Here is a 25,962-nt window from a genome sequence, read left to right as displayed (position 1 = left end):
TATTAACAGAGCAATAGTTCAGCTTTATATATACATTATTATTTTTTTTGCATTGAGACGTTTAGTATACAATTACAGTATATTAGAATATCTTTCTGCACTTTTTCCTGTTACTATTCACTCTTCACTTCCTTAGATTCAAAAAGTATTCTATACAGATAATGCTTAAGACTGTTTACCATACTTTTTATTAAGGGGATTTTAATCCATGAAAGTTTATGGAACAATAATTGGGTTTATTTTTAAAGTGTTATCTCTTGTACTAACTTCTCTTCTATTAATTTTGTCTGTTAATAAGATAAAGTTAAATAAAAGGGTACATAGAAAGCATCATGAATTGAGTAGCTCTGCACTTCCTGTAGGCATATGATATCCATATCTAATTTTTGAAATTTAGTTATTGTCTGTGTTAGATTCGGGCAATAACGAGGCAGGAGACCAGGATAGTGACAACAGCTCTTTACTATATGGTGAACCCAGCAACCAGTGCCCGGGAAAACCTCTCCTTATATACAGTTTAGCCGGTGGCTTCAACCAATCAGCAACGTGCTTTTTTCCCGCCAAAACTTTTAAAGATACATTACACTCCTTCCCTCCCAGAAAACACTTTACCACTATTTACATAATATTTACATCTTATTTTTCGACGTAATCACGCAAGTAGACTGGGCGTCTCCTGACTCTTTCAGACCTGCGCAATTCATTCTCTGGGAGTGAGTCGAGCTGGCCGGAGGGACTGTTTGTTCCTCTCAGCTCCTCCTCTAGGCCATCCGGCCCTGGATTATTGCAGAGTCTTCCCTGCTGTCTTCAGGATGAACCAGTTGGCGTCGCTGGACCTCCTGGAACTCAGATAAGTCCCGCGTTGCCCGGGTTTGAGTCAGCTGTGGATTCAACATTGAATAGTCAGGGCCTGTTTCGTCTGATTCTGTATTACCTGTTATGCGTTTCTTATCTGGTCTATGTGGCGCTTCCATACCCGGCCATCCCCAACTCTATTAGATATGACTTTGGTCCTGTTATTTCTAGGATTGTTCCTGCTAACCAGGTCGGGCCTCGCTGTAGTTGTGTGCCCACACTAGGTCGCCTGTTGCCATCCCTCTTGTTTTACCGTGTGCCCTTTGTAACCGTCTGGTGTGTAGTTTGGGTTTAAGCGGTCTAGTGGGCACCTAAGCTTCCGACCCATTAATAGTTCGCCGGGCTGCGGCCAGTTGTGACACAGGGGTTCTGTGTTGGACTGCTAGGAATGTATCGATTTTGTTTGCCAATCGCCTGGCCTGATTCTGGACAATGCTTCCTTTGCGCTCGAGCGAAACGTTCTGCAAGGCTGTTCGTCGCAGGGTGGAAAGGCGCCGAGAGGACATGCCGGATGCCCTCCTCTGCCAAGTACCCCTCAAACTGGGTTGCCGTGAATTGCGGGCCGTTATCGGAGACTAACGTGTCGGGCAACCCATGGGTTACAAATAGGTGCCGTAGGACAGAGATCACGGCCTCGGCTGTCATGGATCTCATAAGAATGATTTCCAGCCATTTGGAGTAGGCATCGACTACTACCAGAAAGGTTTGGCCGTGGAAGGGGCCGGCAAAATCGATATGGATCCTAGACCAGGGGCCCTGGGGTCTCTCCCATTCCCGAACCGGGGCCGTTGGGGGTAGTGGTCTGGACTCCTGGCAGGCCTGGCATTTCCCTACCCTTTCAGCAATTTCTGAGTCCATTAAGGGCCACCACACATAGCTTCTTGCTAGACCCTTCATTCGCACGATCCCTGGGTGACCTTCGTGAAGGAGATCCAATACCTTTTTCCTCAATTTCTCCGGGATCACCACTCCATCCCCCATAGCAGGCACCCCTTGAGCCGAGAGTTCCCACGTTTTTACAAACTCTTTAAACGCCGCCCGGCGCAGCGGGCCACCCTCTTTGTACCCAACCAATTACAGTTCTTATTGTAATGTCCTTATACGAAGCCCGAGCCACCTCTTTGGATGTGACTGGGCCAGAGTCCAAAGAGTCAATTAGCAGAACTGGTATCCCGGAGTGGGGTCTTGATAGTCTCTGGTAGCGGGCATCTGCTCAGGCGTCTGCATGCCCTAATTCCTTTCCTGGCGGTGTAGTAATTTGTAAGAATCGCTGCCAGGAAGATAGTCCATCGGGTCAGTCTTGGCGAAAGTGCCACAGGCGTTGGGCGATCGCCTGCCAGCAGACCTAGCAAGGTCTATGGTCCGTGATGATTTCAAAATCACGACCAAATACATATTCATGGAATTTCTTTACTCCTGAGACTATAGCCAAGGCTTCCTTATCAAGCTGGCTATAATTCCTTTCAGTTGATGACATGGTTCGGGAGTAGTATGCAATAGGGGCTTCTGTGCCATTTGGTAACCTGTGGCTGAGCACAGCCCCACCCCATAGGGAGATGCATCGCAGCTTAACACTAATGGCAGCGTGCCATTGTATTGGATAAGGAGGCTATCACCGTTAGGAGATTCTTTACCCCTTCGAATGCCCTAGCTTCCGCCTTTCCCCAAGACCATGCAGCTGTCTTTGCTAGTAATTTATGCAGCGGCTCGCTACTGTTGCCTTATTCCTTAAGAATACCGCGTAGAAGTTGACCAGACCTAAGAATGCCTGTAACTCCGTTTTGTTCTTTGGAACCGGGGCCTTCCTGATGGCCCGTACCTTGCTCTCAGTGGGGTGAATCCTTCCTGTCTATCCGTAGCCCAGGAATTCCACAGACTCAACCCCGATCTGGCATTTGTTTAGTTTAACGTGAGACCGGCAGACCGGAAAATGCCCAAAACTTTTCGCAGCCTTGCCCTAATTCCTCTAGATTTTCAGCGGATACCAGTACATCGTCAAAGTATGGTACCACCCCTGGGAGGCCCTGCAATAGCCGCTCCATCAGGTTCTGAAATAACCCTGGAGCCACACTAACCCCAAACTGTAACCGGGTACACTTAAAAGCCCCTCTGTGAGTCACAATTGTCTGCGCTTCGGCTGTGCTGCTATCTACGGGCAGCTGTTGATAGGCTTGGGCCAAGTCTAGCTTGGCAAAAACTTGCCCTTGCCCCATTGAGTGCAGTAAGTGCTGTACCACCGAACGGGTAAGCACTCTTTGCAACGCTTTGTTAAGCGTTGCCTTGTAGTCAGCGCAAATCCGGACCGACCCGTCCGGTTTGACTGGGGTGACTATAGGGTCTCCCACTTAGCATGGTCAACTGGCACTAGAATTCCTGGTTTACTAGCTTGTCCAGTTCCCGGTCAATCCTGGGCTTTAGGTGAACGGGACCCTCCTAGCCTTTAGACGGATAGGGGCAACTTGGGGTCTAAGTTAAAGAGATAGGGGTCCCTGTACTTGCCCAGGCAGTCTCTGAAAACGTCCCCAAATTCTTTCACGAGTGCGTCTTTGAGGTCGACTTCGTTTCTGAAGATTCCAGTCACTCCCATGCCCAATGCTCGGAACCAGTCCAGTCCCAACAAGCTTGGCAGGGTCCCATCGACGATGGTGATGGGCAGAGTTTTCTTGTATTGTCCATCCTGCACGTAGACGGACGTTACCCCTCGGACGGGCATGCGAATCAACTGGCAGTCTTGTACCTTTAATTTCTGTGGTTTCAGCTTGCGCTTTGCGAGGCGGGTAAGGCTCTCACGAGAGTGTCCCAGGACATGATCGTGATCAATGAGCCGGTGTCCACCTCCAATCGGCACGGCACCCCCTCAATCTTTGCCTTTGTAAAGATTTTTTTCTCTATGCGAGTTGATGCGTGACCCACTCTCACGACAGTCTGATTCAACTTCGCGCCTTTTTTAAACTGACCACTCGGGCCGCCAGCTGCCCCCGCGCTCTGATTGGCCGGTTTGAATTTTTGGCGGGAAGGTTGGGGAGCTCGACAGACCTGTGCTAGGTGCCCCTTCCTTTCGCATCGCCGACAAGTTGCATCTTTAAATCTGCATTGTTGTCGTTGGTGTTGCCCTCCGCAACTCGCGCAGTCACCCCGGTCTTCATTCTCCGCCTCCCGTGTGGAAGACTCCTTCCTCCTCCTCGCCGTCCGATTCGGCCTGGACCTCTTCATGGTGGACCGGGGTTGATTTCGCACCGGCCGTTGGTGCGACCTGCTTTTGTAGGGTTTCCGCCGCTTGGGTAGACATCTCGTGAGCCCTGGCTTCGTCCAAGGCGTTTGCCAGCGTTAGGTTGCTTTTAGACAGCAGCCGCCTCCGCAAACGGATTATTCAATCCTGTGGTATTCTGGCAGGGTATGATATACAGGTAGTCCTTGACTTACAACTATTTGTTTAATGACCATTCAAAGTTATAACAGCACTAAAAAAACTTATTTATGACCATTTTTCACACTTATGCCTGTTGCAGTATCCTATGGCATATGATCAAAATTTGGACACATGGAACTGGCATGTATTTATGCCCAGGGTTATGTGATCACCTTTTGCAACCTTCTTACAAGCTAAGCCAATGGAGAAGCTAGATTCATTTAACAATTGTGTTATTAACTTAACAAGTGCAGCGATTCACTTAACTATAGCAAGAAAGGTAATAAAATGGGGCAAAACTTACTCAACAGCTATCTTGCTTAGCAACAGAAATTTTGAGGTCAATTGTGGTCTTAATCAACTCAAACAATACAGTAACTCCTAGCAATATCATAGACATATTTGTGCCCATGGATCCATATATTTGTGTTGATGATTACCTGTAGTATACATGAAAAAAGAATGCAGGGGAGACACCAAATTTTAATTCTAAATATTAACATAAAATATTAACATATTAACATATTAACATAAAATATTAACATATTAACATATTAACATATTAACATATTAACATATTAACATATTAACATAAAATATTAACATAAAATATTAACATATTAACATATTAACATATTAACATATTAACATATTAACATATTAACATATTAACATAAAATATTAACATATTAACATAAAATATTAACATATTAACATATTAACATATTAACATATTAACATAAAATATTAACATATTAACATAAAATATTAACATATTAACATATTAACATAAAATATTAACATTCCTTCAGGGACTAACCAATGAAACGTAATTCTTTCTTCTATTAATTTTGTCTGTTAATAAGATAAAGTTAAATAAAAGGGTACATAGAAAGCATCATGAATTGAGTAGCTCTGCACTTCCTGTAGGCATATGATATCCATATCTAATTTTTGAAATTTAGTTATTGTCTGTCTTCTTTTTATGGGTGAATTTAATCCTTATATGTTAACTGAAAACAAATTCACCTCTTCTTCTATTTTGCTACTTGTTAGTCAGTCCTGCTTCTCTTATCTCCTTTTGGTGTCTTGTCTGTACCCCTTCTCTTTCTTGGGGTCCCTGTTTTTTTGCCTGTCTAAATTCTTGGTCTGTTTCACTTTTTTCTGGCAGGTGTTCCTCTTGGCTTTTTGATTCAAGTTCCTCCCTGCTGTCCGATTCTTCTCCAAAACATTGTTCATAGAACTCCTGGGCTTTGTCAACCGTGTCTACTCCTATTTTTCTTCCCGCCAAAATATTAACATATTAACATAAAAATATTAACATTCCTTCAGGGACTAACCAATGAAACGTAATTCTTTCTTTTATTAATTTTGAGGAGAGGAATTAATAATTCCTTCTTTTTTCTCAAACCCTTTTCAGTAGTTGTTTTAGTATAATAATTTCCTTTCCCTTATAGATTACTTGTTCTTCTCTCTTTCTTTTGTAAATTTCATCTCGTACTGATTTTTATGAACCTCATGTGGACCTCACGAGGAAGCCTGTGTCATCGCGCATAATTGGTATGTACATGATATACTTCGTCGATACTATTTTGGATTTCCTGTTTGTTTATCTGCAGTGACTCCACCAACATATCCGAGGTTACAAAGGTCTTCTTCTTTATTTTCTTTTACATTCTGGAATCTTAAATAAAAGGAAGATGTCTCTAACTCTAAGTGGATTATTGACTCTTCCATCTCTCTGTTTATTGCCATTAATTTCTCCATCGTGTCTTTCAGCTTCTTTTCAGTTTGTTCTGTTCTTGCCTCTCTACCTGTTCAATTCTTTGCTCATTTTTTGCTCTTGTCTCTTGAATCTTTTCCATCTTATCATCCAATTGTTTAATGTCTTCTTTCATTTCTTCATGGATGTTAGTCACAGACTCCTGGGTTTTCATCATTACTTCCTGAATCATGTTTAATGCTGTTTGTATACTCTGCAACGTTGGGGCTGATCCTTGTTTCTCAGTCCTTGACATATCCGTTATTAATTTCTGTCCTGCAGGAGAGGCTGTTCCTGGGGTTGCTTTCTTAACTGTTTTCGTAACTGTGAATGGGTTTGACATTTTGAGTACTTGAAAGAAGTTGTTCTACTGTACTATACAGAGTTTAATCCTATACTATAGAGAAGTCTACCTTTGATCTCTACCAAGATATACTAAATAGAATGTAATCTAATCAAATGTAAAGTCTGTTTAGTATTCACTTATTATTATACCAATCAACTATTATATACAGCACTATTTTTGCCTATTTTTCTCTATTTGAAATCAAACAATATCCTAAGTTAATCCTAAATGAATATCTTAAATCAATCCAGTTTATCAGAATATAACTATAAATATAATGAACAAAGAAGCAAGACCAAGTCTATAATTAATTTGTAAATCTATAAGAGAGAAAGTATCTTATAATTAAATATAGGTATATAAAAAGAGAAAGGAGGGGAATAATTAATATATTAGAATCTGAGGGGAATAATTAATATATTAGAATCTATTTAATAAAAGGTATAGAAATATATCAATATAAAAGATATAAAAGATAGTCAATTGATTGTAATTAGATCCCACTCTAGAGTTACCCTAGTAATCAGTTGTTGCTGTTGTTTCCTTCTTTAGTCTTTATGCTTTCTAAATTCACTGCTACTTAGTGTTCTTTGAGGTGGGAAATAGTTGCTGTTGATAAATTGCACAGTCGCTGTCCCTTCTCCATAGCTTCTTCATCTCTCTCTCTCTCTCTTTTTTCTTTCCAAGAACGATCTGTTGTTCCTCTGTTCTCAGTATAAATCCCACATGATTGTCTCCATTACAACAAATCTCCAAGTCTTTAAGCACGGCAGTCTTTCAGATCACCATTCACAATACATAAATGCTTTCACTCTCGATCTCTTTCTGCTTACTTTTTTTCCCCCTCTTCCACTCTCACCACTTAAGCGCCACTTTTCACACTTTTGGAGCTCACTCAGTCATTCAATCATTTCTTGGCAGATTTCCTCAGCTTAGAGAAATAGTACAGTATCCGCTTCTGCTTAAGTTTTTACTGCCGATACTTCCTGCTGTTCATCACTCTTTCATTTCCATTTGCTTAGGCCATCACGCCTCTGGACCTAGCTGAAGGAGCAGCTGGTCTCTTTTGTGTCAGATTTCAGGAAATCCACCCTCCGTGGTGGGGGATCATCCTTTGCCCCATCACCTCCAAGTGTTCCCTTTTCTTTTGCTGACCTCTACAGGGTTCAACTTTACCATTGCTGGTCTCCAGACACAAAAAATCGGGCAAAAGAAATGGAGTCATGTCTTTCTGCACTATACCAGTGTGACGCCGCCCCCGAAGTTTACATTTATATAAAACAAAAAAGAGTAGTCATTGCAATTATATATGCACCAAGCATAAGACAGAAAGAATATTATAGCAAATTATATAAAAAAATTACTAATGCTAGAATTTATAATATTTGTATACTAGAAGACTTTAATGGAGTGGTAGACCCAAAAAAAGACTATAAAACAGCAACAAAAAAGAATCATGATAGGAAAACCCTACCAACAGTATTTTTTGATATAATCCAAGAATTAAATTTGAAAGATACATGGAGAGAAAATAATCCACAAAAGACCCAAAATACTTTCTTCTCCAATCCCCACCAATCGTGGTCCAGAATAGATATGGTATGGATGAATCTGGAAACAGCAAAAGAAATATTGGAAATAGAAATTGCAGTGAATATCTGGATGGACCATAGTCCAATAAAAATTAAATGGAAAGGAGAAATAAAAAAGAAAGGGAGGTGGACCATGAACCAGAGGGTGATTAAGGAAAAAAGTTATATTACATATGTAAAAAAAGAGCTAGAATTATTTTTAAAAGAAAATTGAAATAAACAAACTACCACTCAAAACCTATGGGACACACTAAAAGCATATGCGAGGGGTATATTGATTGCATATACAGCTAGAAGAAATAATATTAAAAAGAATCAATATACAGACCTTCAGGAAAAACTGGGAGAATTAGAACTTAAACTACAAGATCAACCCTTAAATTAGGAAATTAAAGAACAGAAAGAAATTACCAAACACAAATTAAATCTAATTACACAGGAAGAAGTGGCGCAAAAGATTAAAGCAGTCAGACAAAACTATTTAGAAAATGCCAATAAACCGGGTAGATGGCTTGCTCACAAATTAAAAAAAGAAAAGGAAAAGAAATTAATATGAAATTTAGAAGATGAAGAACGGAAAGTACACTTTCAGAAAGACAAAATAAAAACCATAGTGACAAATTACTTTCAAGCTCTTTATAGATAAGAAAAAATAGATGAAAATGAAGTTAAGAGATACCTAAGAGAGAGGAGTCACCCAACTATACCAGATTTAACTAAAAAAATATTAAATGGGAAAATAACGACAGCTGAGCTGAAATACAATACAAAAACAAAAAAATAATAAACTCCAGGCCCAGATGGAATTCTGGCTGAATTTTGTAGGAAATTTCAAGAATTATTAGATACGTTATTATTACAAACATATGATGAAGTATTAGAGAATGCAAAGATACCAAAATCCTGGATGGAAACTCTAATAACACTTATTCCCAAAAGTAATACCGAAAAACAGAAGATTCAGAACTATAGGCCGATCTCGCTGTTAAATGCTGACTACAAGATATTTATGGCTATAATAGCAGAGAAGATTAAAAGTATATTAAACAAAATTATTAAATCAGACCAAAATGGTTTTTTGCCCAATAGATATATCAAAAATAATATGAGAACTATCATAAATGTACTTGAATACTATGAAGCCCACCCTGGTAAGCAAGTAGCTCTGGTATTCTTAGATGCATAAAAGCCTTTGATAACCTGAACTGGGACTTTATGATTAATCAACTAATAGAAATGGATTGGGGGGAAAACTTCATAGAAATGATCAGAGCAATTTATTCCACCCAAAGAGCAAAAATAATTATAAATGGTGAATATACGAACAGCTTTAATATAGAAAAAGGAGTATGACAGGGATGCCCTCTGTCCCCCTTATTATGCATCCTATCCATAGAAATATTATTGTCACAAATTAGAGAAAACTCAGAAATTAAAGGATTAAAAATTAAATCTCAGGAATACAAAGTCCAAGCATTTGCCGATGATCTGGTATTCATTGTCGAGGAGCCCTTAGAATCTGGACAATTATTATTTGAAGATAAAAATCAATTTGGCAAAGTGATAGGGCTTAAAATAAACAAGGATAAAACTAAAATGTTTTTTTTTATTTGCATTTATATCCCGCCCTTCTCCAAAGACTCAGGGTGGCTTAAGGAATAGTCTTCATCCATTTGTATATTATATACAAAGTCAACTTATTGCCCCCAACAATCTGGGTCCTCATTTTACCTACCTTATAAAGGATGGAAGGCTGAGTCAACTTTGGGGCTGGTGGGACTTGAACCTGCAGTAATTGCAAGCAGCTGCTGTTAATAACAGACTGTCTTAGCAGTCTGAGCCACCAGAGGCCCCCCAAAAAAAGTTGACCAAAAACCTAACAATTAAACAAACTGATAAACTAGAGGAGAAAGTGGGGATTTCGAGAGTCAAAAGAAAATATTTAGGAATACAGATATCGGCAAAATGCACTACAATAGAAAAAAATAATTATAACACACTGCTACAGAAAATTCAAAAGGATTTAGAAATTTGGTCTAAATTACAAATATTATGATTGGTAGAATCTCAATGATTAAAATGAACATACTACCAGATTGTTATACCTGTTTCAAACTATACCGATTAAACTAGAGAAAAAATTATTTGAACAATTTAATAAAATTACATCAAAATTCATTTGGTCAGGGAAGAAACCCCGTATTAAACTCAAAATATTGCAAGATAGCAGAAGTAGAGGCGGCTTTAATCTCCCAAATTGGGAGCTTTACTATCAGGCCGCAACTCTAACATGGCTTAAAGAATGGATTCAACTCTGTGGGTCTCTGTGGCTCAGACTGCTAATGCAGTCTGTTATTAACAGCAGCTGCCTGCAATTACTGCAGGTTCTAGTCCCACCAGACCCAAGGTTGACTCAGCCTTCCATCCTTTATAAGGTAGGTAAAATGAGGACCCAAATTGTTGGGGGCAATAAGTTGACTTTGTTTATAAATATACAAACAGAATGAAGACTATTGCTAACATAGTGTAAGCCGCCCTGAGTCTTCGGAGAAGGGCAGGATATAAATGTAAAAAAAACACAAAAAACCACTACAAAATAAATGAGTATTAATGATAGAAGGCCATGATCTCCAGATTGGTTGGCACAGTTTTCTCTGGGATGGGAAGAATAAATACCACACATATTTTCGAAGACACCTATTAAGAAATGCCCTTTTACAAGTTTGGGAGAAAATTAAGAAAGACCATTATACAAAAGTCCCAATTTGGCTATCAATCATGTAAGCAATATTACATCCAAATACACGGATTTGAGCAAAATGATAAGCTATGCAGAGCTACTCAATGAAAAAGGGGAATTAAAATTAATTCAAGATTTGAAACAACAAGGATTAAACATGGAATAGTGGCCATATCTACAAATAAAAACCAGATTTAAGAAAGATCAGGAGCAATATGGTATACATAAAGAACAATTGGATATAGACAAAATTCTATTAGGATCGGGGGGGGGGGAAATGATCACCAAAATTTACAATTTCCTCTTAAAATACAAAATGGAAGATGAAACAGTAAAAGAAACGATGATCTGTTGGACAAAAAACTTAGGGCATAATATAGAATTAGAAAAATTGGACAGAAAATGGGACAGAAAAATGGGAAATTATAAATTAACAATGGCAGTAGCCTATAAAGAAAATCCGTATAAAATGTTCCATAGATGGCATCTGGCATCAGTGAGATTGGCCAAAATGTCCCCAAATTTACCACCAAATTGTTGGAGATGTGGGTATAAGCTAGGCACATACTACATATGTGGTAGATGTGCCCCAAGATAAAAAAATTTTGGCAAAAAAAATCAAAAATTGGCTAGAGGGAATTACCCAACTAAAAATGGAAATTTATCTATTGGGAATAATTAGTTCAAAAATGGATAAATCTTTGCAATACTTAATACTTAATATATTAACGGCAGCAAGGATCATATGTTTCCATATGTATGGAAACAAAATAATGTTCCAGGAGAGGAACTAATAATCCAAAAAAATTTACAGTGTGCAGAAATGGACAGAATGACATTAGAAATTAAGGAAAGGGAAGAGTCGGAATATTACAAAGTCTGGAATAAATTATATGAATGGTTGGAAAAAAGAAATAAAAATTATAAATTGGATTGTTAACCTAACTAAGTTAAAATTAGAAAATGTAAATTAGTGGATTGGTAAATAGAAACCAATGTAAATATAAGTATGTAGAGGAATGAGTAAAAAAGAACAGAGAATATATATCACTGCCGATACGACAATCTGTAAAATATGTAACGCTATGTTTGTTATTTGTTTTTAATGTGTGTTTGGTTTTTGTTGTTGTTGTTGTGTTTTTTCTTCATTTTGTTTTTAAGGGTGAAAAGCTTAATAAAAAATATTTTTTAAAAAAGAAAGCATCATGAATTAGGTATGGCTTGTCTATTCTCCATAAATATACATCACTGTATGTGTATATTCTATTAATATGCACACTTTCTATACTTTTTACACTTTGACAAGCTATTCTTTCTATGCTTGGACTTTGCTACAAGTTATTACATCTGTGCAGAAATTCAGATTTGAGAACAGAAAGATACTTTGGGGTGAGTATAACACACATGTAATACTGTCTACAACTCCTTAAAACAAGAATATATTTTCTTGAGATCATGTGAATGTATGTATGTATGTATGTATGTATGTATGTATGTATGTATGTATGTATGCATTTTGCATAAAGTGACAGGTTAATGCTGTATTCGCACATCTGCATGTTCTTTTATATCTTTTTATCTTTGAATCTGAAACATAGTATAGGCCTGAAATATATATATTGATTCATGCTTAGATTTAAATGAAATCAACCTACCCAATATGCATTCATTTAAACAGGCTATCCTAGGAATCTGTTACAAGCACCTGTTTACCTAAATTCCTGCTAATATAGGTAAAGATATTTACACTCACCACCTTCCATCAAAATTAGGAGATACAACAGCTACGATGCAAATGTGTCTTGTTTGCACTTCCTAGATAAATGGAATGTTAGTCTGCTGAAAAATAAATATACGGATTAGCGTGGGAGACGGAGAGGGAGAAAGAGAAAGAGAGAGACAGACTGAAGTCAGAAGGAAATGGAGCGCAAGAAGTGTAGATCATTATAACTACATTAAAACATAAGGGTAAAAATTGCATCGGCCATTCAAAAAGCAATGGTGATGCTAAGTCAAGTATCATGGCACTATTAAGCTAATTGCCATCAGTAGGATAATAATTTAAATAAACTCATTAATTTGATATAGAGCATAGTCAATAGATCTGAATTATTATTATTATTATTTTGATAAGCTCTAATTCATCACTTTCACACCATATTTTCCTTTTGAAATTACTTGGCATAACATAACAAGTCAAGGTTCTGACAATACAGTTTAATTTGCTGGTACTATCTTTCAAGAAAGAAAGAGGATAAAAGCTGAGGATCCTTAGCATTCTAATTAAACAGGCTGGTAGTGAAGTATTTTAATTTGATCAGAATGACCCTAATTTCAAGTAGCAGTTTGCATAGGTGGAAATCTGTCTCAACAACTAATCTGAATAATTAATATCAACAACTGGGAAAATTAAGAAAGGAACTGATTTGAAAGATCCTCCCTAAGCAATTATTTTTCAGTCACAGTGCCTGACCTCATTTATTGAGATGATGAAAATAAAATAAAAGGGGAGGGAACCCTGACTGTCTGAATGGCAAAAGGAGACAAGTGCAGGTCAAGGAACTCAGGCCAACAGCTTCAGAAGAAAGCACTAGTAGCTTGAAACTATTCTTTTTCTTCATTATTTTATTACAACTTTTGTTAAATTACAACTATCTTGTCTTTGTTTGGCTAAGAAATCAAATAAACTGACACTGAGCTTTTCTGCATCCTGCATTTATATTTTAAAGACATGCCTTCTGAGTTGGTGGTTATTAAGAATAAGATCTACAGGTCCAAATTTGGAAATGTCAATGAAATACAATTGAAAGTGTTAAGTTCAGGCAATGAGGAGGCAGGAGACAGTCATTGGTGACAACAGCTCTTAAATTTATTGTGAGAACCCAGCAAAGAAATAGCAGAACAGTCCTTCTTATATAGCATTTTGGCTGAGGCACCAGCCAATCAGTAACGTGCTTTTTTCCACCCAAAATTCCCTCCAAAAATTCAAATACATAACACTCCTCTCCTCCCAGAACACACTTAGTTCGGTATTTACATATTATTTACAAACATAATCACGCAGGTAGCCAGGGCGTTCCTTGTGCCTGGCTGACCTGCATAATTCGTTCCCTGGCGGGGAGTCGAGCTGGTCAGAGGGACTCTCTGTTCCTCCCAGCTCCTCCGATTGGCCCTCCGGCCCTGGATTTTGGGCGGATTCTTCCCAGCTGACTTCTGGTTGGACTGTGGGGCATCGCTGGACTTCGCAACTTCCAGATAAGTTCTCCGGCCACTTTGGGCTTGAGTCAGCTGTTGGTGTAAACATTGGGTAGTCAGGGCCTGGTTGTTGTGTTTCTGTTTTGGCTTCTAATCTGTTTTGTATTTGGTCGATGTGCCTTTTCCAGACCCTCCCATCACCCATATCAGCTAGATATGATTTTGGGCCTGTTATCTCTAAGATCATTCCTGCCAACCAAAGGGGACCGTCATTGTAATTTCTGACAAAGACTGGAGCCCCTGTTGTAAAAACCCTTGTTTTTTCTCTTAGCGGCAGATAACTATCAGGGGAATAATTTGGATTTAATCTGTCTAATGGGCATCAAAGTCTCCTTCTCATTAACAACTCAGCTGGGCTGCGGCCGGTGGCCATGCAAGGTGTCCCATGCTGGACAGCCAAGAACGTGTCTTCGCTTGGCTTGCCATTCCCCTGGGCTAATCCTGGATAGTGCCTCCTTGGCACTTCTTACAAAACGTTCTGCAAGGCCATTACTAGCCAGATGGAATGGTGCGGAGAGGGCATGTCGGATGCCCATTTCAGCCAAGTACCCTTCAAATTGAGTGGCAGTGAACTGCGGGCCATTATCCGAGACTAATGTTTCAGGCAAACCATGTGTTACAAATAGTCGCCACAATACTCTTATGACTGCTTCGGCAGTCGTGGTTTTCATCAATATTATTACCAACCACTTGGAATATGCATCTACTCTTATTAAGAATGTTTGCCCATGGAAAGGACCAGCGAAGTCTATGTGAATTCTAGACCACGGTCCCTGGGGTTTCTCCCATTCTCTCACTGGGGCCATTGGAGGTAGTGGTCTAGAATCATGGCAAGATTGGCATCTGCCTACTCGGTCACTAATGTCTTTGTCCATCTGGGGCCACCACACATAACTCCGGGCTAGACTTTTCATACGCACAATGCCTGGATGACCCACATGCAATAAATCCAATACCCTTTCCCTCAAACGCAATGGGATAATAACTCTATCTCCCTATAATAAACATCCCCCTTGCACAGACAATTCAGAACGTTTGGTTATAAACTGTTTAAATCCCTCACCCGTTGCAACAGGCCACCCCCTCTGCACCCAGCCGATTACAGTGCGAATAATAATGTCTTTAGTCGATGCCCTAGCCACTTCAATGGAAGTGACTGGGCCAGTGTCCAAAGAGTCAATCAGCAGGATTGGGGTTCCCAGAGTCAGGTCTTGAATCGTGTCCAGCAAGGGGCACCTGCTTAAAGCGTCCACGTGTCCCAATTCCTTGCCTGGTCGGTGGGTCAGACGGTATGAATATGCTGCCAGAAATATGGTCCAGCGAGTCAATCTGGGAGACAGGGCAATCGGTGTAGGGCGGTCTCCCGCCAACAAACCCAACAATGGCCGATGGTCAGTAACAATGTCAAAATGCCTCCCAAACAAATATTCATGGAATTTTTTAACTCCCGAAACTATGGCTAGAACTTCTCTATCTAATTGACTATAATTTCTCTCAGCTCTGGATAAGGTATGGGAGAAGTAGGCAATGGGGACTTCTGTCCCATTAGGCAGTTTGTGGCTGAGAACAGCACCCACTCCATAGGGTGATGCATCACATACCAGAACGAGAGGCAAAGTCCCATTATATTGAATTAATAGACTGTCACTAGACAGCAGCTTTTTTACAGATTCAAAAGGTGCAGATTCAGTCTTACCCCAAGTCAACGGGGTATTTTTAGCAAGCAGTCTGTGCAGTGGTTCGGCCACAGTTGCCTTGTCTTTTAAAAAGACCGCATAAAAGTTCAAAAGCCCTAGGAAGGCTTGTAACTCCACTTTATTTTTTGGTGGGGGAGCCTTCCGAATTGCCTGTACCTTGCTCTCTGTTGGATGGATACCGGCCTTATCTATCCGATATCCTAAAAATTCGACTGAGGGCATAATTTGACATTTATTGAGCTTGGCTTTAAGTCCAGCAGCTCTGAAAATGGTCAGCACCCTTCACAGTTTTCCCCCCTAGTTCTTCCATGTCACTAGCTGACACCAAAATGTCATCAAAATAGGGTACTACCCCGGTAGACCCTGCAATAACCGTTCCATGAGGTTCAGGAACAGGCCAGGGGCAACGCTGACCCCAAACTGGAGTCTGGTGCACTTAAACGCACCCGTGTGTTACTATTGTCTGTGCCTCAGCTGTTTCGTTATCAAGAGGCAACTGCTGATATGCCTGAGCCAAATCAAGTTTTGCAAAGATTTGCCCTGGTCCCAGCGAATGCAGCAAATGTTGGAGTAATGGGGACAGGCTATGCGCTTTTCTGCAATGCCTTATTCAGCGTCGCCTTGTAATCGGCACAAATAGGGACAGATCCGTCTGGTTTAACTGGTTTAACTGGTTTAACTTGGCGTGGTTGACCGGAATTAATATGCCCTGTTTCACTAGCTTATCCAGTTTTTATCAATTTTAGGTTTAAGGGCAAAAGGAACCCCCCTGGCCTTGAGCCGAATCGGAGCTATTTTTGTATCTAAATTAAATGAAATGGGGGTCCCCACAACTTCCCCAGGCTGTCCTGGAATAAGTCTTCAAATTCCTGGAGCAGCTCCTCTCTCAGGTCGCCTCCAACACTGTAGACTCCGGTGATGCCCATCCCAAGGGCCTGGAATCAGTCAAGACCTAGCAAACTAGGCAACTGTCCATCTACGATGGTGACTGGTAGCGATTTCTTATATTGTCCATACTTGACTCGAACTATGGTGATGCCTCTGACAGGGATTCGGTTTCCCTGATAATCCTGGACTCTTAGTCTATGAGGCTGTAATTGGCGTTCTGCGACGCTTGGAAGATCTTTGGTGATCATATCCTAGGACATGATAGTGATCGATGATCTGGTATCGACTTCTATTTTACATGGCATCCTTTCTATGCAGGCTCTTGTAAAAATCTTTTTTTCCAGTTTCGTTGAGGCTTGGCCAATTTGTACTGTAGTGTGGTTGGACTTCGCGCCCTTTTTGATTGAGCCAATAGGTGGCCATTTCGTGGAGCTTGGGTTCTGCTGATAGGCTGGTTTAAATTCGGCTCTCGACTTTTGACGGCACGGCTGGAGAGCTCGACACACCTGTGCTAGGTGCCCTTTTCTGTCACATCTACAGCAGATGGCTTCTTTAAACCAACAATTTTGTCTCTGGTGATGGCCTCCACAACTCGTGCACTCATCGTTGTCACTTCTTTCCGATTTCCTTGTTTGTAAAACCTCTTCCTCACTCTCGCCATCACACTCAGACTGGATTCCTCACTGTGGACTAGTGTTGCTTTAGCGGATGAACTCAACGACATTGGTTTTTGTAGTGTTTCAGCAGCTTTAATGGAAAGTTCATGTGTTCTAGTTTCATCTAGGGCAATATTGAGAATCAGGTTAGTTTTGGCGAGGAGCCGCCTCTGCAAACGAATGTCCCATACTCCACAAATAAACTGCTCTAAAAGGGAGTCCTCTAGGTCCTTATATTCGCAGTGAGTAGTGGCTTTTCACAATACAGCCATGTAAACGCTGATCGATTCTCCTTCATGTTGGACTCTCTGCCGGAGTTCATATTTCTGCACGAACTTTGATGGCACCGGGGCATAGTGCGCTCTGAGCGTCGTCTGTAGCACTGGCCAGGGCACTGACTGGATGGGCGTCAGCTCCGATAATGATTTGGCGGTGTCAAATACTTCTGGCCCGCAATGGCTCAAGAAGTATGCGCGCTTCCGATTGTCCGATACCCCTTGCAACTCGTTAGCCTCGAGGAAGCATTCAAAATGAGCCATGTATGACCCCCATTTCTCTTTTGCTGGGTCAAATGGCGCTGGCGGCATGTAGTTAGTCATTTCAATTCGTTTCTATGGGGCCGCCCTATAACTGGCTGGGTTCTAAACTATTTTCCAAATCAGCTCTTTTTCGGCCTCACTGCCAACCTCATCCCACCTTCATCGCCAGTGTTAAGTTCGGGCAATGAGGAGGCAGGAGACAGTCATTGGTGACAACAGCTCTTAAGTTTATTGTGAGAATCCAGCCAAGAAATAGCAGAACAGTCCTTCTTATAGCATTTTGGCTGAGGCACCAGCCAATCAGTAACGTGCTTTTTCCTGCCCAAAATTCCCTCCAAAAATTTAAACATATAACAGAAAGATTCTAGGTGGCTTGAATCTTAGAAAAAGATGATATTCTTATATTAATTTATTCAATTTGTAGGCCTGACCAATTACTAAAGAACTTGTGTTATCTTTCTGCCCAGGATAACAAAATGGAGACAAATAGAGGAGAGTCAAAGTTGCTTACTGAATTTCAGAAGGGCCGATTTTGGTGAATGCACGTGAGAAAGCAAGTCAGATCCTATAGCCTGAAATTATGATTGAGACATTGAAAGCATAACTGCAAATAATTCCTATCAGAATGGAAGAAAATGAGAGAGTAGAATGCATAAATACAGTGTTTTCTAAGTTGCTGAACAAAAAGAAAGGAAACAAAAAGGACATACAGAGGAAATAGGAGGGCTGCATAATTAAAGGAAGATACAAGGAAGTAGCTACAAATTATAGGCTAGAGCTACAAACAGTAGCTACAAACTGAGCTATAGCTCAGAAAATTCTTAGGTTTGTAAGAAAAGAAAAGAAAAAGAAAAGAAAAGAAAAGAGAAGTTTTAGAGGAGGGATGGGTACCAAAAAAGAAAAATGCAAAGATCATGTATGTCTTGATTTATTTATTTATTTATTTATTTATTTATTTATTTATTTATTTATTTATTTGATTTTTATACCGCCCTTCTCCCGAAGGACTCAGGGCGGTGTACAGGCAAAAGTAAAAAAAACAGACAATACAATATACAATTTAAAATGCAAGTTAAAAAACTTATTATAATTAGCCTAAAAACTTTAAAATATATAAAAAACTAAAACCCCATTTAAAATTAGTAATAAGAAATTTAAAATCGATAAAACTTAAGCCAGCCCCGCGCGAGTGAAAAGATGTGTCTTCAGTTCGCGGCGAAAGGTCCGAAGGTCAGGTATTTGGCGTAAACCCGGGGGAAGCTCGTTCCAGAGTGTGGGAGCCCCCACAGAGAAGGACCTTCCCCTGGGGGCCGCCAGCCGACATTGCTTGGCAGACGGCACCCTGAGAAGTCCCTCTCTGTGAGAGCGTACGGGTCGGTGGGAGGCATGCGGTAACAGCAGGTGGTCCCGTAAGTACCCAGGCCCTAAGCCATTGAATTGTTAAAGTGGGACAATGAGAGGCAGAATGCATTAACTATTTATTTGTTTATTTGTTTTATTTTTACATTGTTGGCCATCTCTGTGCAAGAGGAAGGAGGGAGATGTCACTCAGGATGAACCTAAGAGGGAAAAAGAACATTTAAGTAATTTAAATAAACTGCCTGTCCAAACTGCTTTTTAATTAATAATGAGAAAGAAAGAGAGAAAGTCAAAAGAATATAGAAAGTCAGAGAGAAACAGAGAAAGACAGTAAAAGAGAGCAAAACAAAAGATAATAGTAATGGACACACACATTGGCAAGGAAATGGGAAAAACATAAAAAGAGCTGAAACAAGAAGTAAAAACATAGAACAAAAATATGTCATAGCAATAAATAGCTACAATTCTATATATAACTTTTCTAATACAAACAGGCTACAAAGCAAGAGACTGTGAATTCAAGTCATGCCTTACCCATAAAAGTGACTTTTCACCAATCACTCCCTCTCAGCCCATTTCACATGGTTGTTGTGGAGAAATAGGAGGAGGAAGGTGTGTTAGATATGTTTGCCACTTTATTTTTTTAAAAAATAAAGGCAGGGGACATATATATATATGTGTGTGTGTGTGTGTGTGTGTACGTGTGTGTGTGTAAATAAATAAATAATTCTAATACATTTGTACAACTATCTTTTTTTAATCTTCTGAATTGTGAATCCAATATTTCATATTATACTTGACTATACAAAATCTATGTTTATAAGCAGTCTGCACACACACACACACACACACACACACACACACACACACACACACTGTCTTGGCCAAATGAAATTATATTGTAGGGTACTGAAAAGCTAGGGGATGCAATTGCAGAACTGTTATTACTAACCTTCGAGAACGCCTGGAAAACTGGTGAAGCCTCAGATAATTTGAAGAAAGTAAATGTCCCTATCTTCAAAAAAGAGAAGATTAACCTTATTTCCTTTTTTGACGGCTTTACTAATTTAATAGATAATTGGAATGCCTTGGATATGGTGTATTTTGATTCCAGCAAGTCTTTTATAATATCCTCATTAATAAAATGTTAAACTTTGAACAGTTGTTTTAATTGTTGGTTGATAGCAGAGTTTAATATAAGATGAACTGCTAAATAAATGTTTTAAGCAAACAAATCAGCTGAGCGAATGTACCGAGAGAGTTCTCTAAAATTACCCCACATCTGCTTGGAAAGTACCACAGAAAACCTACACACACACACACACACACACACACACACACACACACACACACACACTGCATTAAGGAGTTAAAAAAATGATGCCCTGATTAATAGATAATATAAAATTAAGAGGGGTAGCTAATGCTTTGGAACAGAAAATTGTTTTTCCAAAAAGGAACTAGACATGTTGAACAGTGTGCCAAAATTTACAGAATAAAAATTAACTAATTAAAAAACTTAAACACCATCTATGGAAAAAGATGTAGGGCACAAGCATAAGTTGTGAAATGGATCTGAGTGTTAATGAAAGTTGAACACAAGTTAAATTAGAGTCAACAGTGTGATGTAATGACTAAAATAGTCAAATTTATTTATTTATTTATTTATTTGTCATAACAATATAACAATATATATATATACAAGCGTTGCATAAAGGGTTATATAATATATGAACGTATATATGAGGAGAAACGAGGTACTAAAAACATATATATACATAGGGGAAGAAACAGTAGGACAGGAACGGTAGGCACGTTTGTGCTCTTATGCACGCCCCTTAGAGTCCTCTTAGGAAAGTGGTGAGGTCAACCGTGGACAGTTTTTGAGTAAAGCCTTTGGGGTTATGAGAAGAAACCACAGAGTCAGGTAATGCATTCCAAGTATATACAATTCTGTTACAGAAATCGTGTTTTCTGCAATCTAAACTGGAGCGGTTGACATTGAGTTTAAATCTGTTGGTAGCTCTTGTGATATTGTTATTGAAACTAAAAAAGTCATTGACAGGAAGGACATTACAACGGATGATTTTATATGCTAAACCCAGATCTTGTCGAAGGCGACGAAGTTCCAAGTTTTCTAGACCCAAGATATCAAGTCTGGTGGAATAAGGTATTTTATTAGTTTCGGAGGAGTGGAGAATTCTTCTCGTAAAATACCTTTGGACACACTCAACTGTATTGATGTCAGATATATACTATTTTGAGATCATTAATAGGAACACAAAGTTCAACTCATGAGAAATAATTTCATCTTTTTTCTCTGCCTTAATCAATTACTGCTTGGAATATTTTATCCAGTTCTAGGCATCAGTCTAAAAAGTACAAGAATTCAGCTTAATTCAAGTAAGTGAGTTCAAAGGATACTTACCAAAATAGTTCCGAAAATCAGGTTCTAGGCATGTTTAGTCTGAAGATGAAAAAAACTAAGAGGATATATGTTAGCAAATAGAAATATCTTTAAACATTGTTATACAAAAGAGCCATTAGTTTTCTCCTGTTGTCATAGAAGACAAGATTTGAACCAAAAGAGGTAAAATCAGAGAAGACTCAGATCACATGTTGAGACCAATTTTCTCACTAGTCACTAGTCTGGAATAAGTTGTCTCTTGAAGTGGTATGTGCCTCTTGATTGAAGGTTTTAAATGTTTAAGTGTAAACATTTAATTGCCTCAGATCTTTAGCAAATCATCCACATTTCTCTCTTTCTCTCTTAAAAAAGTAACAAATATATGCAGTAAACGATATGGTCATTGGACCATACATTCTTGACTTGCTAAAAACGAATATTTCAACTTCATATTATTTGGATAGAAATAGCAATAGCAATATGGTCATTGGACCATACATTCTTGACTTGCTAAAAACGAATATTTCAACTTCATATTATTTGGATAGAAATAGCAATAGCAATAGCAATAGCACATAGACTTTACAGCCCTCTCTAAGCAGTTTACAGAGTCAGCATATTGTCCCCAGCAATCTGGGTCCTCATTTTCTTTTATGTACACTGAGAGCATATGCACCAAGACAAATTCCTTGTGTGTCCAATCACACTTGGCCAATAAAAAAACTATTCTATTCTTTTCTTTTCTATTCTATTCTATTCTATTCTATTCTATTCTATTCTATTCTATTCTATTCTATTCTATTCTATTTACTGACCTTGGAGGGATGGAAGGCTGAATCAACCTTCATATCATATTGAACAAACTTGGAAGAAGAAAGGCCAAGAAGGAGATTTTTTTCTGATTATTAGGTTAGCGAAAAGTAGCTTATCTCATACAACTGATTCCTGCATTATCTTAGAAAATTCTGCTGTTACCTCTTTTCAATAATACAATTTTTATTTCCCTAGCCATGAAGCCTGGAAGTTTTCTTGAAATGTGAAAACTTGTTTGCAAGGTTCATAGAAGGTGATTTCTACCTGGAGTTTCAAAGCATTTTTATATTATTTTGGAAAATCCCAGCATGAATTTATGAAACATTTAGAATTTAGATACCCAAGTGAGGCTCTCATTATAATCGGTGCTGTGTATATTGAAGTAGTCTTAATAGCCATGAATGATAGTTGTCAGTTTCTGACAAATGGAAGTGTAAGCCTTACTAGAATATGAAACTAATAAAAGGCACAAATGTGAATTCAGGAGTACTTTAAGAAACAGAGGGAGACTAAGCATCATATTTTATCTTTAACTCTTCCCAAGCCACTTTTCCCACAATACAAGTTATCAGCACTTTTTTTTATCTCAGCAATTTCTAGTTTCAGCACTTAACACCTCACATAATAATGTCCATGATTAATCCTAACATATTGTCTGTCTATATGTCTTGCATACATGCATTAATATGCTACACATTGTGCTTAGACGTATGCTAATATATTTTGCAAATTACAAGGAGGGTTGGCGAATAGAATAATGTGGCACAAAATGTAATTCTCAAACCACAAAATTACATTCAGTTTTGACAAAGACCCACCGTTATTATTTTTGAGTAATGATTACAAATAATGATGAATTGGTAATACCATAATTATTCTTTCTTAATTACTGTCTTATTCAGGAATTTAGCACTTTATCAAAATATCAGTTATTTTATTTCTTTGGATTGATCAGTATAACCATCTCTCTCCTTCACATTTTTCAACAAATTAAAACTTCAGCTATCAAATATTTTTTCTTAGTGAGCTTTACTAGAATATTAATTTCAGAGTAACCAATTGTCGAAAATGATACAATCATTTTTTTCAGATCTTTGTGCACAGACATTCTGCTCATTGGGGTATGTAGAGAAAGCCAATGATGAAATCTGCAGCTTGACAGAATGATGCAACCCGCAACTTGCTTGTGTCTGATGTCAGTTTATAGCATTTTAAGCAATTTAACATAATGCTGGAAATTTCAATTCAACATACAGTATGACCTTGTTAGAAGATATGCTCCTGAATGTAAAAAAGATGCTAAAAAGTTATAAGAAATGAAAATATCCTATTTCATAATATAATTACCTTGAATGCAGAATATGGACTTGAATGGACAGTGAATGATAGCTGCCATTTATAGCAGATACCTCTGATGTCATGCATTTATTGTTATGATGGTTTTAATCTTTGTATGTCCCCCAGACTCTCTGCTGTAAAATGGGTAGCTTTAGAAATTGAATAAGCAAATAAATACAGAAGCTCATTTAAATAATAATAGGATAGATGAGAAACAGATACAATGACAGCATATAAAGAATATTCCCCTGCATCTACAGTGCTCTCACAATTTTTCGTAATGGTAAAATAAAATACTCCTAGGTACAAAGAGGTGTTGCAGTCTCCAACACCTTTTGCAAATGCCCATGTTTGGGAGGGTCTGTTTCAGAATACTTTAGTCTTTGGGACTGACTTTGTTTCAGAATAAAGCTCACATCATTGTCTGTTAGCCCTTATCAGTGCTTTTTAAGTAATTTCAATTAGTATTGCATTATCTGTCCCAGTTTACGTTTCATTCCCTCACCCTCATCCCAGGATCTCAATAGAGATTGAAACTAGGTGAGTTTAATCTCTTTATTTGGAGGATAGTAGATTTTCATGTATATTATCATTTGAGTGTTATGAAACACCTCACTTTTACTTCTAAGTGAACTTTCTGATCCGTAGTTATGGTATTCTCATGGCTTTATAATGAATATTCAATGTTTCATGTGTTTTTTTCCTCGCTGATACTAGGATTTCTATAGCTGTCCAATTACTCTATTTTTCTGAAAATCATTTGTAGATTAGATAAAAAAGCTGCAGAACAAATCCAGTTCCATTTATGAATGAGGTTTCTTTTTTCCCTTCCCTCTGAGCTTAGCTACATTGTCATGCCAGTTTATTTCTTATCATCTTAAAGAACCTCTTGTAATGATATGCTCAGCTGAAGTATCAAATTGTAAATTATAAATTCTAACAAAGATTAAGCAAAATTATATTGTGTTTTAAAGGGCTACTGTAGCCTATTATCTTAAATAAATCAAATGCTATTACTAAGTTCCAGTAAATGTTTTTTTTTAATTTATTTGCATTTATATCCCGCCCTTCTCCGAAGACTCAGGGTGGCTTACACTATGTTAGCAATAGTCTTCATCCTATTTGTATATTTATATACAAAGTCAACTTATTGCCCCCAACAATCTGGGTCCTCATTTTACCTACCTTATAAAGGATGGAAGGCTGAGTCAACCTTGGGCCTGGTGGGACTAGAACCTGCAGTAATTGCAAGCAGCTGTGTTAATAACAGACTGTCTTACCAGTCTGAGCCACAGAGGCCCCTATGTTTATAGAAGCACTTCTGAAAATAAACCTACTAAGCTAAGAATGCTTTCTAAGAGAAAGACTTAGTGATTTGTGGGGTTTCCAGTAAGATTCATAGACATAATTGGATAGATCACAGCACAGAAAAGGAGCCTGAATAAATTAATATAGAATATAAAACCAAGGAAACAGCATGTTAGAGGACTAAAGAAACACATTTTTGTCATCTCGGTCTATATAATGAATATATGTAAAAAGGTATAAAACAGTTATCTGAAAGATTTTGCTTGTATGTTTATTTGTTGTTGTTTTTAAGATTAATCATTTGATAAAGTTCAGAAGCAATCAGTGACTAAAATCAGTGGTAAATAAACAAATAAAATGAATATACAATAAAGCTGATACCAGTGCACATTATATAAAGCAGTTACCAGTGCATTCTCATAAAATATAACTTAAAGAAAACTCAACTACCTTCAGGTTTTTCTAAATAACTCTAATCATGTGAATATAAGAAAGGAGGAAGATGTAATAAATCTGAATGAAAGTGTCTGATTTTGTGGAGTTTAAACATGTACAGAATGAATATGTAAGTTTACTTGTGAAAAAAAGGCAAATGTAGGGCAGAAAGTATAAACTGAGATTATCTAAATTATTGTAGGAATTTATGAAAGTTGGATTCTATAGGCTGGAGATAGTCAGGTGTTACATTACAGTGAAAATTTCAAGTAAAGAAAAAGTAATTTCTTTACTTGATATGAAATGATAGATGAGTGAGAAATAACTTATTAGACTTATTCAGGTATCCAAAATGAATGAAACCATCACTGCTTGATGAGAAAAATGTTTCTTTTAAATAAATATGTCTATATATCCAAAAGGAAAAATTATCTATTTATCTCTCCATACATCCATGAACTGATTGTTTATGATGAAACTCTGAAAAAAAATTAGTGAAGGATAGATAGGTGAGACAAGAACCATTTGGTTTAGTAATTAAGGCCCTTGGCTAGAAACTAGGA

Source organism: Ahaetulla prasina, chromosome 5, assembly GCF_028640845.1.
Source record: "Ahaetulla prasina isolate Xishuangbanna chromosome 5, ASM2864084v1, whole genome shotgun sequence".
Classification (NCBI taxonomy): domain Eukaryota; kingdom Metazoa; phylum Chordata; class Lepidosauria; order Squamata; family Colubridae; genus Ahaetulla; species Ahaetulla prasina.
Note: the sequence above shows the minus strand (reverse complement) of the source record.